Source organism: Trachypithecus francoisi, unplaced genomic scaffold (assembly GCF_009764315.1).
Source record: "Trachypithecus francoisi isolate TF-2019V2 unplaced genomic scaffold, Tfra_2.0 Contig01474, whole genome shotgun sequence".
Classification (NCBI taxonomy): Eukaryota; Metazoa; Chordata; class Mammalia; order Primates; family Cercopithecidae; genus Trachypithecus; species Trachypithecus francoisi.
The window spans coordinates 9,801,536-9,818,173 of record NW_022681435.1 but is presented as its reverse complement, the minus strand read 5'-3'; positions in this window follow the sequence as shown (position 1 = coordinate 9,818,173).

Here is a 16,638-nt window from a genome sequence, read left to right as displayed (position 1 = left end):
TCTGTCACCCAGACTGGAGTGCAGTGCGTGGTCTCGGCTCACTGCAACCTCCAATTCCCAGGTTCAAGCAATTCTCCTGCCTCAGCCTCCTGAGTACCTGGGATTACAAGTGCCCGTCACCATGCCAGGCTAAGTTTTGTATTTTTAGTAGAGACAAGGTTTCACCATGTTGGACCATGCTGGTCTCAAACTCCTCAGGTGATCCACCAGCCTCGGCATCCCAAAGTGCTAGGATTACAGGCGTGAGCCACCATGCCTGGCCTGGTCTCAGATATTTCTTTACAGCAGTGCGAGAATGGACTAATACACAACTACTTGGCTTACTTGAGGTATAAGCATAATTTCCTACGGTCTCTATCAGAGAACAGCTAAATCAAAAACCTGCAGATCTCTTCAAATATTTAAACACTGAGTGCTTTTATCATGTTTTGTGTAGTTCTTAAGAGTAGAAATGAAATACACAGGCAGCAGATACAGAACAGATATAATAACCGATATTAAATCAAACATGAAAGAGAGCTTGGTGTGCATGTGTCTTTGAAGAACAAGAAAATTATAATGGAGCAATAGTTATAGAGAGGTAGACACTAGCTCAATGTGAGGAACAGCTTTGTAACCTTTAGATCTGTCTGAATGTTTTTGAAAGGCTCCTGAGTGTTAGAAGACACAACACTGCTCCATAATCTAGGGAATGCGTGAATGGTGCTCCCTGCTGTTGCTTCCATCATCATCATCATCATCTTCATCTTCTTCATCAGCTCCATCACCGCCACCATCAAAAGAAAAGTACAATAATTAAGCCTGCAATTTTAAGCATTTGGCTCAATCTTTGAATGTTTTAGGGAAGAACCATTAAGAAGAAAAATATGAGAATTTTTCTTCCTTTTGCATGGGAAGAAGCGAAGGAAAAGTTTATGTTATTTGCTTCTGTTCTTACCCAGTCGGCTTGGCTGTCAGAGACAAAGAATTATTTCCACTCCAGACTCTGTCTGACTTGTGCCCGCAGCACTGTAGGCCACACCATATCTCTGGTTGCAAAACCTGAGGCAGCACAAGTGCAGCCAAGGCTTCCAGCCAGTCTCTCACGATGAAGAAAGGGGGTGAGGACAGAGGGATTCTACCCTATGCGTCCACATCCCAAGATGATTGCAAAGATTCCCACAGCTTCCTCATTCTCAACTATGTCTCTATCTCCACAAATATATACTTACCAAACACATATTATGGGTGAGTCACTCAGGAGCTATTCGAATGCACAGAAAGAGAAACAAATGGAACACACAATAGCTTTTACCTTTAATTTTTCTTTTTCTTTTTTTTTTTGAGACGAAGTCTCGCTCTTGTCCCCCAGGCTGGAGTGTGATGGCGCAATCTCGGCTCACTGCAACCTCTGCCTCCTGGGTTCAAGTGATTCTCTTGCCTCAGCCTCCCAAATAGCTGGGATTACAGGTTCCTGCTACCTTGCCTGGCTAATTTTTGTATTTTTGGTAGACACGGGGTTTCACCATGTTGGCCAGGCTTGTCTTGAACTCCTGACCTCAGCCTCCCAAAGTGCTGGGATTACAGGCGTGAACCACCACCCCTGGCCAATTTTTCTTGTTTTTAAAAATAACGTTAAATGCCGTATTCGATTACAGCTTCTCAATTAACTTCCAGTTTAAAACCCAAATTGGGAGAAGCCTTGTTCCACTAGTTAATTATTCCCTCTAAAATAAAGTAGAGAGATAATTAAGGCAAATTGAAAGATCCCTACTAAGAAATATCTTCACTCATCTGAAATTCTCAATTGAGTTGCGTTGCAGCACTATTTACTCTTAGAAGTGTAATTGTGTGGATTGTAAATTCTTTCATTAGATTATAAGCCTCTTGGGGACAGAAGCTTTGTGAAATATTCTTTATGTGATCTGTAGTCATTTGTTTATTCATCCAGCAATTATTTAGTCAACAGGCAAAAATAGTTTTTTAAAGGCTTCTTAGTGCTGGGTACTAGAGGCATTGGTCATTTACTATGCACAGAGCACAATTTTGCACAATCCTGAACGTTGTATACTTATCATCTGACTTGAGCTATCCACTTGTGTCTTAAAACACATTAATTTCAGTCCACCTGGCACCCAGATTGTGTTTTGAGAAAACGGAACACATAAGAGGAAGTAGAAGAGAGGAAGTTAAAAGGGCCTGAATTTTGGGAAGCATTTTGGGCTGCTGACTCACAGCTGGATGGCACTTGGGAGCTAAGAATGTACAGGAAGGAATGGAGCTGGGGACTCCCAATTTTCCATGGGCCAGGTTGGCCTCATTGAGTGTGTCTCCTCCTTCCAGCCTTGGCTATCCCTTCTTCAACTGCTCCACAGAAGAAAGCTAGGGACACTCTTACCTTTTACACCCTTTTTCGAAGGAGGCAATTTCCTAGGAAACTTTAGGTGAGAGTGGACCTTCTCCTGTGTTTACAGAGCCCAGCATCCATACAATCTCCATACCATGACAATGTTTGAAATTGTAACCTGATTGTCTTCTAGACATGACTGAAAGTGTGTTGCGATGCACCTTCTCCGTGTGAGATACACTGTCGCCTCTGGCTCCAAAGAGCCCCACAGCCAGGAGAGACAGGACAGTCAAGGGACAAAAGAAGAGATTCTCAGTTGTGTGGCCATAACTCATTTCTTTAAAGACATCAAAGCAGAATTGTGCATTTGCTGCACTGAAAGAGCCTCTTTCTCTACCTGCATCTGGAATACAAAAGCAAACATCAACAACAACAACAAAAATATAAATCGAAACACCACTATTTAACAGTTTATTTCAAATCAGGGCAAGACTTACTTTTATTTTGTCAACATAAGTGCTCAGAGAGGGACTTTGGGGAAACAAAAATAACGCAGATTTTATAACCAAATGCATTTCCAACTCTGCCATATTCTAATTTTATGGCCAGTTACCTAAGATCTTTTGGCCTTTATTTCCTTTTCTGGAAAAGTGCTGAAATAACAGCTTCCTTGTAGGATTAGTGCAATGATTAAATCATGTGATGTTTACGGGGTTCCCAGGACAGTACCTGCAAATGGTGGTCAAGTATGGCCATTTTGTTACTATTGCTGTTGTTATTGTCAGCTTAGTTTATTTCCCTTTGTCAGAGTAGTAACGAAAAAGACAATGTTATAATTTTGATTCCAATAGACACATGACCTCACTGCATCTTGCAGAAGTACACAAAAGGGGCTGAAAGAGAGGGTAAGTATGCACCAGCCAAAGCCAATTCCCATCCCCATTTCCCATTGGAAAAACATCTAAAAGTGCACATCCTTTCACAGTGGGTTGGCAGTGCCATCAACATAAATAAAGGAGTATACTATTTTATCTATATTTTTAAGGTGGGGAAAAATATAACTAAGCATATTACCATCCTATAGAATGAATATTCTACTTTCTTCTTTGGAGTCATCTTCAAATATTTACTGAGAGACAGAGTTTCCTGGTCTAAGGTTTTTGGAACTGGCAGAGCACATCTGGGCTTAATGCCTTTCTGAAGTGGTTGCTCACAGCCAAACTAGGGTTTTGGAACTCTGAGTCTCTTCAAAGAGCTAACACAAAGCCATGTGAGAGAATTCCAGGAAGAACATTCCTTCATTCCTGCCTTCCTCCGTTCACTGAATCCTCCCTTGCGCTGGGCACTGTCTGGAGGAATAAGGCTAGATAACAACTCGGGAAGTTCAACATTGCTGCTGCTGCCTGGCGCCTGCACTGAAGTCAGTTGCAGATGGAATCAGGCAATGGGAGCCCATGTACTGTGTTCTGCATCTCCCTTCCTTGCCTGCGGCTGCTGTGTTAAAGAACCATGGTGGGGTCTATGGCCCCTTGGGATTAGTGCTGGGACTAAGATGAGGGGAGACCCTACGGAGTCCCTGCTGTACTGTGTGGATTCTGTCCTTACAGGGCCCTGAGATGCCAAGAGTGAGCTTCTCTTTAAGAATGAGTCACACTTTGTATAACATTTAAGGAGGCACTAACACTCAAGGTCATAGAGTACAGGGCTGGTACCTGAGAGTCAGTGTCTCCTTAAGGATTGCACCTTAGCAGCCTCCTTTGCCTCACCCTATTCCTGGCCCTGCTTGAGACACCTGGTCAGGTCTTTGGATACAGCAGGGAGCAAGTCTTTTGGTTGTTGTATTTCTGTCTTACATCACATCACAGCTCCAGAGAGCTCCTAAAGTATCAGAATTAAAGTGTTTCTGCCCTCTGCTGTTGATGCAAATGGAGCACCTCAGTCAAGCAAAGTCAAAAAGTCTGAGGAAAACAGGAAAATGCCTTATTCATCCTGCAGGTTTTAAAAGGGGAAAGACACTCATTATGAAAGATTCCTTTAAAAAAAAAACATGAAAAGGAAAACTTGTGGTTGCTGGGTTTGGGTGAGAATATTAATGGGAAAGTCATAATCCTTTCTTCTGAAAGATTTAATTTACGTTGTGTCTTGCCAGCATCCAGAGGCCCTGCAGCAACTCTCTCAGCATAGCGATGTGGTTCCAATAAAACTGCCTTAAGAATTACTACACGGACAAGAGTCAGCTTAAATACTTTGACTGGCTGGGTGGTTGACATTTCACAGAGACCAGAAATTTTACCACTTGTTTGGAAAGCTAGCACTCTGGTCACATCAACACAGAAATAAAAGCCTCTAAGACAACATGTGTCTCTATTGCCTAGTTGTCCCAGGAATAGAAGGTCTCGCAACTGGGAAGAAATGGGAGAGGAGGAAAAGTGGGGGTCAGATAGGGTTCAAGTCACAAGAAAATAGAAATAAAGGTAAAGGCATGGCCATGTTTCTAAGAGCTTGCAAGATACCGACTTATTGGTTTTTCCTCTTCACTCAACTGTTTGAGAAGCCTGTCCCTTGCTAACTCATATGGATCATTCTAATTAGACCCACAGAATCCCAGAAGCATGTTTGCTGTGCTGTAGGGGACAATCAGTTGAAATGCGCAGTCTCGGGTCCTTATAATGGAAAGCTTAAATCAGACGAATTTGAGTTCCAATACAAAACCTGTCTTTTGCTATGTGTGTAGCAACTTACTTAACTTTTCTGCACCTGTATACATAAACTAGGGATAATAGACGATACCTTACACTTCTACAGTGTTTGTTAAATGTGACAATGAATAGACAGCCTCCAAAGAGAAAAGTCACTCAATAATGTTATCTTCTTTTGCCCTTCTAAGAAATATAGATTTAACCCAAAGAGGAGTCATGGATTTGAAAAGAAAAGGATCTGCCCCCAAATCCTACAAATGGAGAAACTAAAGGGAGCTTAGGAGGGCTACCTGACTTGCTCATGTCCACACATCTAGAAAACACCAAATTCAGAATTCTAAGAGCCAATTTTCCTCTAATTTTCCAGCACCTTTCCCTCTAATTTGACAGATAGAGACAAAATGGCCAGCTAAACACAGCCAGTAAGCATTGCCCCCACAAAGAGAGAACAAAATATTCAGTAAACTGACATACTTTGAGGAGATCTCTGGAGTAGCAACACCAACAGTTGATAGAGAAAAGATGCAGACACCAAGCCTGAAGAGGAGGAAGCTAGGAACCCTGCATGGAGTTGCTCAATGCTAGGGCTAATTTCTAGGCCTGAGCAGTTTCTAGGGAAGGGGTGAGTGTAGGGATGGAAGGGCATCCCCCTCTTCCCACAGACCTCTGGGATCTTAGCTACAAGAGATCTCATGCTCCTTATAAACATTTGAGCTGGCAGGAGGAGCTCCCTGGAGAATAGGCAGAAACCCAGCTCCAACCTGGGCAGAGTCCAGGGACTTTTGCACATGTTGCAGCTGCAGCAGCAAGATGTCAGAGGTGCCAATCCCCAAGGGGACCCCATCACCCTCTGAGTAGCTCTAGCCCCAACTGACTGCAGGGCCAAGAGAGAGTGGGGCCGGTTTCCCAACAGGACTGGGGTACTTCTGTTCTGCAGGCTCTCATGCCTGACAGGCCTTCCCAGGGACGCTGCCTGGCCACTCCCACAGAAGCAGGTGCACAGTACAGCCTCAACTACTTAGTATGAGTGTTTTACCAGTGGCTCCACCTGAGTACTTCCCTGTGGCCAAGGAGCACTTCACATCTGTTGCCTGACTCCAAGGGTCCAAAAGACAGAGCTTCAGGCCAGTCCTGGCACTCCAGGGCTGCAGTGATCTATGGCTAACACTCAGTTGGAGAAGGACACCCCTCCCCCACTCTCATAATACTGAGAGGGGTGAGACTCATGGGTTTGCAGGCTGGCATGGGAACAGGATATGCCTCCCTACATAAGACCAGACCAGGAAGAGTGTGGCCTGTCTCCTAGCCATGGCATCGGCCTGAGGGAGCCCCACAGCCCTGTTAACCCAATAAAAAAACACAGATACAGTACCAGTGTTTGGAGGGGTCTCTCCTGAGGCCCAGGAGTGAACCTAGTGAGGGGGTCATCTCTCTGCATCCCCACCGCAGAGCATGGCTACAAACATGTGGAAACACAAAATAGCCATGCAACTGAGTAAGGGCCTATCTGCTAGCCATCACTCTTAAGCAACATCCACTGGATCACAGCCCAAATCACATCAAAAATTATTCTTCCAATAGACATTCCCATGACACTCAGGGCAAGAATCCAACCACAAATAAAGATCTTGTACAGAGACTTAGCCCTCTGAAAGCATCCAGAAATAAAGCCAATTGACTATACTCAACTTATGCCATAGTTAAAGAAACACCAGCCCTTTCAGATGAAAAAGAATCAGCCGAAGATCTCTATAACTCAAAAATGCAAAGTATCCCCTTATCTACAAATGATTCCACTAGCTTCCCAGCAGTGGTTCTTAAGCAGATTAAAACGACTGAAATGACAGACATCAAATTCAGAATATGGCTGGCAAGGCAGTTCATTGAGCTTCACGAAAAAGTTGAAACCCAAACCAAGGAATCCAGAGAACCCAGTAAAACAATCCAAGAGCTAAAAGACAAAATAGACATTTTAAGAAAGAACCAAACTGAACTTCTAGAACTGGGCAATTCACTACAAAAATTTCATAATATAATTAAAAGTGTTAACAGCACAGTAGAATAGACCAAGCCAAGAAAAGAATTTCAGAGCTCAAGCACCAGTTCTTCGAATCAATGCAGCCTGACAAAAATAAAGAAAAGTAATTTAAAAAATGAATCAAACCTCCAAGAAATATGGGATTTTGTAAAGAGATAGAATTTAAGACTCATTGGCATTCCTGAAAGAGGGATGAGGGTAAGCAACTTGGAAAACATATTTGAACATATAGTCCACAAAAATTTCCCCAATCTTGTTAGGTTGACATACAAATTCAAGAAACACAGAGAACCTTGGTGAGATACTATACAAGACCACCGTCTCTGAGGCACATAGTCATCAGATTCACCAAGGAAAACATGAAAGAAGAAAAATCTTAAAGGCAGTTAGAGAGAAGGGGCAGGTCATGTACAAAAAGAACCCCATCAGGCTAGCAGCAGAACTCTTAGCAGAAACCTTAACAAGTCAGAAGAGATTGGCGGCCTATTTTCAACATTCCTAAAGGAAAGAAATTCCAACCAATAATTTCATAGCCCACCAAACTAAACTTCTTAAGTGAAGGAGAGATAGAATCCTTTTCAGACAAGCAAATGCTGAGGGAATTCATTACAACTAGACCAGCCTTACAAGAGGTCCTAAGAGAGTGCTGAACATGGAAATGAAAAAATGACACCTGCTACCATAAAACTACTCTTAAACACACAGCCCAGAGATACTATAAAGCAACTACACAATCAAGCCTACAAAACAACCTGATATAAACACAATAACAAAATAAAACTCTCATAAATCAATATTAACCCTGAATATAAATGGTCTAAATGCTGCACTTAAAAGGCATAGAATGGTAACTGGATAAAAAGGCAATACCAAACTGTCTGTTGTCTTCCAAAGGCTCAGAGTAAGGGGATGGAGAAAGATCTACCATGCAAACAGAAAACAGAAAAAGGAACAGGAGTCACTGCTCTTATATCAGATAAAACAGATTTTAAATCAACAACATTCAGGAAGGACAAAGAAGGGTGTTATATAATGATAAAGGGTTGAAGTCAAAAAGAAGACTTAGCTATCCTAAATATATATTCACCCAACATTGAAGCACCCAGATCCATAACAAGCCCTTCATGACCTATGAAAAGATTTAGACAGTCACACGATAATGCTGGGAGACTTCAACACCCCAGTGACTCTGTTAGACCAATCATTGACACAGAAAACTAACAATAAAATTCTATATTTGAACTCGACACCCAACCAATTGGACCTAATAGACATGCACAGAATGCTCCACCAATCAACCACAGACTACACATTCTTCTCATCTGCACATAGAACATATTCTAAGATCAATTACATGCTCGGTCATAAAGCAAGTCTCAATAAATTCAAAAAATTGAAATTATAACAAGCACAATCTCAGTGCATTAAAAATAGAAATCAATATCAAGAAGATCTTTCAAACATACACATATACACAAAAATTAAACAACTTGCTTCTGAATAACTCTTTTAAGGCAGAAATAAAAAAATTGCTTGAAAATAATGAAAATAGAGGCACGACTTACCAACATCCTTGGAATGCAGCTAAAGCAGTGTTAACAGGAAACTTTATAGCACTAAAATGCCTACATCAAGAAGTTAGAAAGATCTCAAACTAGCAAACTAAAATTGCACCTAGAGGACAAAGAGGAAAAAAAAAACCCTAAAGCTAGCCAAAGAAAAGAAGTATCTAAAATTATAGAGGAACTGAATGAAATTGAGATGCAAGAATCCAAGATGAATACAGAAGATGAATAAAACCAAGAGTTGGTTTTTTGAAAGAATAAATAAGATTGCTAGACAACTAGCCAGATTAACACAATGAAGACTGAAGTAAGTACAACCAGAAATGACAAAGATGACATTACAACGGATCCTACAGAAATACAAAAGATCCTCAGGGGCTATTGTAAATGAGTCTATGCACACAAATTAGAAAATCTAGAGGAAACCAATAAATTCCTGGAAACACACAAGCTTTCAAGATTGAATCAGGAAGAAAGTGAAAACTTGAACAGACCAATAACAAGTTCTGAAATTGAATCAGTAATAAAAACTACCCACTAAAAATAGCCCTGGACCAGATAGATTCACAACCAAATTCTACTAGATGTACAAAGAATAACTGGTACCAATTTTACTGAAACTATTCCCAAAAATTGAGAAGGAGGGGCTTCTCCTTAACTCATCCTATGAAGATAGCATCACCCTGAGAGAAAACCTGGCAGAGACACAATGAAAAAAGAAAACTTCAGTTTAATATCTCTGATGAGCATAGACACAAAAATCCTCAACGAAACATTAGCAACCCAAATCCAGCAACACATCAAGAAGTTAACACACCACAATCAAGTAGGGATTCCTGGGATGCAAGGCTGGTTCAGCATGCACAGATCAATAAATATGATTCATCACATAAACAGAATTACAGAAAAAACAGATAAATCTATTAAAAGTGGGCAAAAGACATGAACAAACAGTTCACAAAAGAAGACAAATGGCCAACAAACACAGGAAAAAATGTTAATCACCACAAATCATCAGAGAAATGCAAATCAAAACCATAATGAGATACCATCTCACACCAGTCAGAATGGCTATTATTAAAAATAACAGGTGCTGGTGAGGCTGCAGAGAAAATGAAACACTTATACACTGTTGGTGGGAATGTAAATTAGTTCAGCTACTGTAGAAAGCATGTTGGAGATTTCTCAAAGAGTTTAAAACAGAGCTACCGTTATACAGCCATCCCATTATTGGATATATACTCAAAGGAAAATAAATTGTTCTACGAAAAAGACATATGCACTCAAATGTCCATCACAGTGCTATTCACAAAAGCAAAGACGTGGAACCAACCAAGATGACCAGCAACAGAGGACTGGATAAAGAAAACATGGTACATATACACCATGGAATCCTACACAGCCACAGAAAAAAAAAAAAATCATGTCCTTTGCAGCAACATGGATTCAGCTGGAGGCCATTATCCTAAATAAGTTAACCCAGAAACAGAAAAATAAATGCCATATGTTCTCACTTATAAGTGGGCACTAAACGTTGAGTACACATGGATATAGATGGGAACAACAGACATTGGGGACTTCTGGGGATAGCGGGGAGAAGGGGAAAATGACTTGAGAAACGACTTGTTGAGTACTATGCTCACTACCTGAGTGATGGGATTCATACCCCAAACCTCAGCATCATGCAGTATTTCCATGTGACAAACCTGTACACATACCCTCTGAATCTAGAATAAAACTTGAAGAGACAAAAAAGAGAATCTAAATTTTGGTACTACATGGCACAATTTCTCCTTTGGGTATTTGTAGGCATTTACAAAATTGCTCATTCAGTCTTAATTCTATCACCCTTTAAATCCTCACCTTAATTTGAAAATGAAGATTGGCAACAGGAACCGCTCTCTGCAATATTGGAAACCATGACATCAACAAGCTCATTCAGTAGCTTGAAAGTGAACTGCACAGCATTCTTATATATTTGTGTCTCCCTCTCCACACCTGTAGCCCCCCACACCAGGTGCCTCACATTGCCCTTTTCTTTTGGTTACAACTAAATATTTTATTCTGTATAAAATCATCACCAGTTACAAAAATCACCTCAAAGAAAGTACAATTTAGTGTCTGCATTTTTACTTCGTCTTCAGGTTGGCCCAAGTTCTGCTTGGTGAGCCCAGAGTTGAGTCTGAAATACACAGCTACACCAGCACTCAGCCGGCTCCTCCCTTGTCTTCTTAGAATTTGGTTCCACAAGTCTTTTTTCCTTGCATTGTGAAGCGATTTAAAGTATTTATACAACAGGGTAGAGCACGAGCTAGCTAGCGCATACATTGTGAGACACACAGTTTCTCTGGGTCAAAACAGTGGCCCCAAAACGTAGAATATAAATGAAACATCTAATGTCATGCATTTTATACAACAAATCAAATGTTATTTTATAATTATAAAATATATTTGGTGTTAAAAATTAAATGTGATACACACATGCAGATACATACATATTACATTACGTACAACCTCTGCCTATGACAATAAATTACTGGTGTTTAAAAGCCAGAGAGGAAGCACTTTGTCTTGGGAACTGGTAACAAATTTCTTTCCCTGAAATCTTTGTTGCGTAAGGGTTTCAAACATATCTCACAACTAATGTAGGAAGGATTCCCACTTAAAGCAAACTACAAATCAGCTGTAGCCCCAACTCAGAAGGCAATACTGTATCTTAGAATATTAGAACTAAAGGCCTTAGAAAGTATCTCCTCAGGGATTTGCGATTCCAACTAAGAAATTCCAACTGTGGTTCAGAATACATATTCAAGTGTTTCACAAAAAACTTCCGCTAACTACTACTAATAATGCATTCAGATATTTCCTTTTCAACTGTATTCCTTTATATTTTTAAAACACGGGTGGCAATTCACTAAATTGTTTTTACAACCTACAGATAGGTTCCATCCCAACATTACAGAACACTGATATGGCCCAATTACCTCATGTATTTTGCTTATTATTATTATTTATTTAGAGATGGTATCTTGCTCTGTCACCCAGGCTGGAGTACAGTGGCATGATCATAGCTCACTGCACCCTTCAGCTCCTGAAAGCAATTCTCCCTCCTCAGCCTCCTGTGTAGCTGGGACTACAGACATATGCCACCATACTCAGAGTACTTTTAAAATTTTTTTTTTGTCAAGACGAGGTCTCTCTATGTTTCCCAGGCTAGTCTCCAACTCCTGGCCTCAAGCAATCCTCCTGCTTGGCTTCCCAAAGTGCTGAGATTATAAGTATGAGACACCATGACTAACCTCATTTTTCAAAAGAAGAATTAAGCACTAGGTAAGTCCTTTAACACAGTGCATAGATAGAAAGGACGGCCTGGTGCGGTGGCTCACACCTGTAATCCCAGCACTCTGAGAGCAGCTGGATCACCTGAGGTCAGGAGTTCAAGACCAACCTGGCCAGCATAGTGAAACCCCATCTCTAATACAAATACAAAAATTAGCCAGGTGTGGTGGCACAGGCCTGTAATCCCAGCTGAGGCAGGAAAATCACTTGAACCAGAGAGGTGGAGGTTGCAGTGAGCTGACATAGTGCCACTGCACTCCAGCCTGGATGACAGAGCAAGACTCTGTCTTAATAAAAAACACAAAAAAGAAAAGAAAAGATTAGTCTTCTCAAATTGTTCAGTGCATAGCAGTAACTTCTATAAGGGATAATTTTGTGTGTTTGTGTCCAATTAACCAACAGAAGATCCTGTCTGTATATTGATATTAGGCATCTTGATTGACTTGTTCCATTTCATCTGTATTCCTTAAGAAGTTTTGTCTTTCATTTGACCCATGCAAATTAAACAACTATATCCTGAATGTATTTTTCTCTAAAATTAAAGAGACATATTTTTGACTTTCTCATAAAAAATATCCCCAACAAATTATTAGCTAACACTAATTGGGTGTAATTAAAATCAAAGCCAGGCACTCAGATTAACTCCTTTTAATCAAATTGTGTATGTATAAACATATATGGAAAGAAAAGCTTCTACTTTTTAAAAAGGGAGTCCAAACTATGGACATCTACAGAGGAAGAAGAGGTTAATTAATGGAATAAAAAGATTCATGGAAGTAAAAAGTAAAGAGAAAAGGCAAGATTTAGATCCTTTGTATTTTCACAAAAAGAGCCTGATTTGTATAAATAATGTAAAAATAGGCACCAAATATAGTTACAAAGGAAACTAACCCAATAATTTCCTTTATAAAACTTTATGTCACTTGATAGTAAATATTACAAAATTATTGTACACACAAGAGTAAAAGCTTAAGTTATGGTTTTCAGGAAACAGAACTGACAAATGCCTTCCCTCTCAGACAATCAAGCAGTGTTTGAATTTACCCTAAGGAGTGTGAAAAGAAACGGCACAGAAGCGGGTAGAAAAATGCCTGATGGTTCTTCTTGTTTCTGAAATTTTCAAAAGGGGAAGGGAAAAATATGAAACAACCTAATCATTTATGACATTAGTGAGAGACATCCAGGATGCATGGTCTATATTCTCAAGAAGACCTAGCTCTTTCCGAGAGCCAATTCACCTCACTCAAAGGAACCATTTAAAACAGAGACAGGAGACATGGGATCACTCATTGAGGAGCTAAGGACTTGTGTGGAAACACTTGAGTGAGAGAAGGGGACAGTATTCATCTTGCTCTGGAGAGAGGTGAACTATAAAATGAATATTAAAATCTTCTCTAGGCTCAAAGAAACACACCTTGAATCAGGTTGTCCAGTAGTTTGAAGAACCTGACTTCTCTCTCATCTACAGTCTTAAGGAGGATTTGGATTCAAGGAGGAAGAGGGGAAAAAAAGGAATTCATAATGAAAGAATAAATGCTATCAACTTCTCAGAGACCCTGATGCATCCAGAGACACTGTTCACTGATAGGCCCAAGGAAGAGACACTTTTTAAAAAGTTAATATTCACTAAATGTCTAGTCACAGAACCAGAGGTTATTTGCAAAGAGGTGGCTGGGTGTGGTCAATGACATCTATGCTATTATCTTTAATGAAACATTTACAGGTTTCTCTTGCCTATAAAGTCTATTATCTATAAAATCTAATATCTATTATCTATTATCTATAATTAATAGTTAGGAGTGAGGTGGTACATCTCTTCCTATTGTACAGGATGTTTAAAGGCACAGATCACTGGACATGGTCACCCCTAGAGCCCTAGTCCCATGGAAACTGCATCTATCTAGTGGTCCATGGCTCTTACACCTGGCTTTCTTTGTGCTACAATGGATGGCTCCCATCCTGTATGCCCTAATTTAGGTATAAGTGACAGGGAGTTGTAACCTAGGGAAGCTATGAATGGGATTCAGGAACTCTTTGAACTTCTTAAAATTATATACATAAATTCTTTCTGTGTGCATTTTTGGATACCCCTAAATCTGATTTTCAAAAGGAGTGCTTAGTTCAAAAGTAAATAAGTGTTACAATAACAGCTCCAGTGGCCTTGCGGGATGCCCCTGCCATCCAGCTTCTCCCCTTCTTCTGTCATCCCCTACCCTCTGCTCTGGCTGGTGATGTTACGGTTGTTTAAAGATTGTGAAGTTGAAAATCGAGAAGTCCTCCTCTTTTAGTGCCACATTCATTCAGTCATTCACAAAGTCCTGACCAGTCAGGCTGCCTCCCAAATCTGTCACCGTCATTCACTATGTGCATTCCCAAGACCCATCTTCTGGGTTAGGCCACCATCACTTCTCACTTGGACCATTGTCCAGTTCTCCCTGTCAAGTCTCGTAACACTCTAGCCCCATACCCAGAAATCAGCAAACACACGCCTTCAGAAATTCAAACCAGAGAGGTTCACTCCTCTCCTTAGAGCCCTTCAATGCCTTTGCAGTCATCTTAGAACCACAGCAAACTCTTCATCCTGCTGTCCAAGGCCCTCTGTGGCCTGCTTGCTGCCCCTCCCCAGCCCACCTTTCACTGTGCTTATGCCCTCTACATCCTTGCAGAGTCCGAGGAGCCTGTGGTCTCTCACTGTGGGCCCTGAATCATGCTGTTGCATCCACTGGAACCCTCTCTCCTTCTCCTCCCATTCCTCCTACTTCTACTCATTGTTCCACATCTGAGCCACAGCATCCCTTCCTCCAGGAAGTCTTCCCAAACTTCAGGACTGGTGTAGAAATCCTTGCTTCACACGTCCGTAGCTCATCTGCCCTTACTCATCACATTTATCTCCCTGCTATACCTGTGGAAATTGTGACCGCTCCTTCTAGCCTGAGACTAAGACTCTTAGTCACACTGAAGAGTATGGTTTGAAGAGGCACAACCACGGGGTGGGAGAATGGTATAATGTAAAATAGATTGCTTTTAAAATGTCTAGAAAGAATTTCTGTTCCATCCACATTTCCCTTTCCATTCTGGTCACTTTTTCTTTCTTCTCAAAGAACTAATAATATAGAGTTAGGTTATTTTGCTTTGTTTAAATTATACATCATTCATTAGACTCAAACTATTAGTCACTTTAGTTTCACTAAAGTATTCTTATATTTCAAGGACAATAGTATTCTTGTTTTGGTTCACAATGCTATAGGCAAGGAACAAAGAGTATCAAGGAATGTCCAACTACGCAATTAAGTTTTTTAGCCAGGCTGTTACCTGTTTTATTAGGTAAGACTTCTGTGGCTTTCTCTTTTGAAGGTGCTGCTGATATCTAAGAGGAGGTTTATGTTTATAAATACTATTCTAGCCATGGGTTTTCACACATTCTAGGGTTGTCTGCAGGAATAGAAATAAAACATTAGTGTCAAGAAATGTCCAAATGGTTAAAGATACATATACTGCCTTTCCCTGGATAACTAGCATCAGTCAGTCAGTGAAGTTGTCTACAATGTGCCAGAGATAACAAAGGGAGCAGAAGCTGTCTCTTCTCTCAGTGAGTTTATACTTAAGAGTTTATTATTTGGAGAGTTTGCAATATTATTCTTGTTATATAACCTCTCAGGAAGATTATTATAAGTAATATCAAGCCACCTAAATGTCTAAATGACCCAAACATAAGAACACATAACCATTATGGACTTGTCCAAGTTTGTAAGAGGTGTGGTGTTCCAGGAAAATCTGAGGTCATCAGTGATGCTTGATGACCAAGTAGGAATGCCAGGGAAGAAGTGAGCCATGTGACATCTGGGGCATGAGATGAGAGGACTCTGAGCACACCTGAGGCACAAGTGAGCATGTTATGATGGAAACAGCACACATGATCCTGGGAAATTGCCTTGCCTCTCTGAACATTATTTTTCTTATGAAATAGGAATAACAATAATAATCATAGTCACTCCCACCTTACACAAGTATACTGACAATTGGGATGAAGCCTGGGAAAGTGTTTTATAAGTGATGAAGCAGGAATGGCAATGAAGAAATGATGGTGAAGATGATGACAGTAATACTTTGCCTGGGCACTGAGAGAGGAATGAAAGACACTTCTTCCTATCCCGTCTAATAACTGAAGATCCAGTAGTGCTGCTTCTCTCACCTCAGAAATCCAGCGTAGGCCTTCATATGGGCTTTGGCATGTGATTAGCAGAACACAGAAAGTTCTCAGGAGCCTCTGGTGGTAGAAGTGGGAGATAGGGCTGGATACGGTCTGCACTTGTACTCTGATTTTGTTCCTTTCTTAAGACTCTAAGGGAATTTTTTCATTTAAAATGAGAAAGGGATACTACCACATGCCATTTTCTGTCCTTAAAGAGTTTATTATCTAGTGAGATACCACCCCACACACATGCACACACATACACATATAAACATGCACACACACAAACAGGGCATGGCAAGAAATCTGAACCCAGCTCTCATGCAAGGATGCACAATGTGTTCTTTGAGTCCAGTCGAGTGGAAAGCTCTACGGAGAACATGAACATGGCCAGTTTCTTGAACAACTAAACGAGTCTTATCAAACAAAGATAGAGAGAGCATCCCAGTCAGATGGGGCAAGCTAAGCAATGTGAGAAT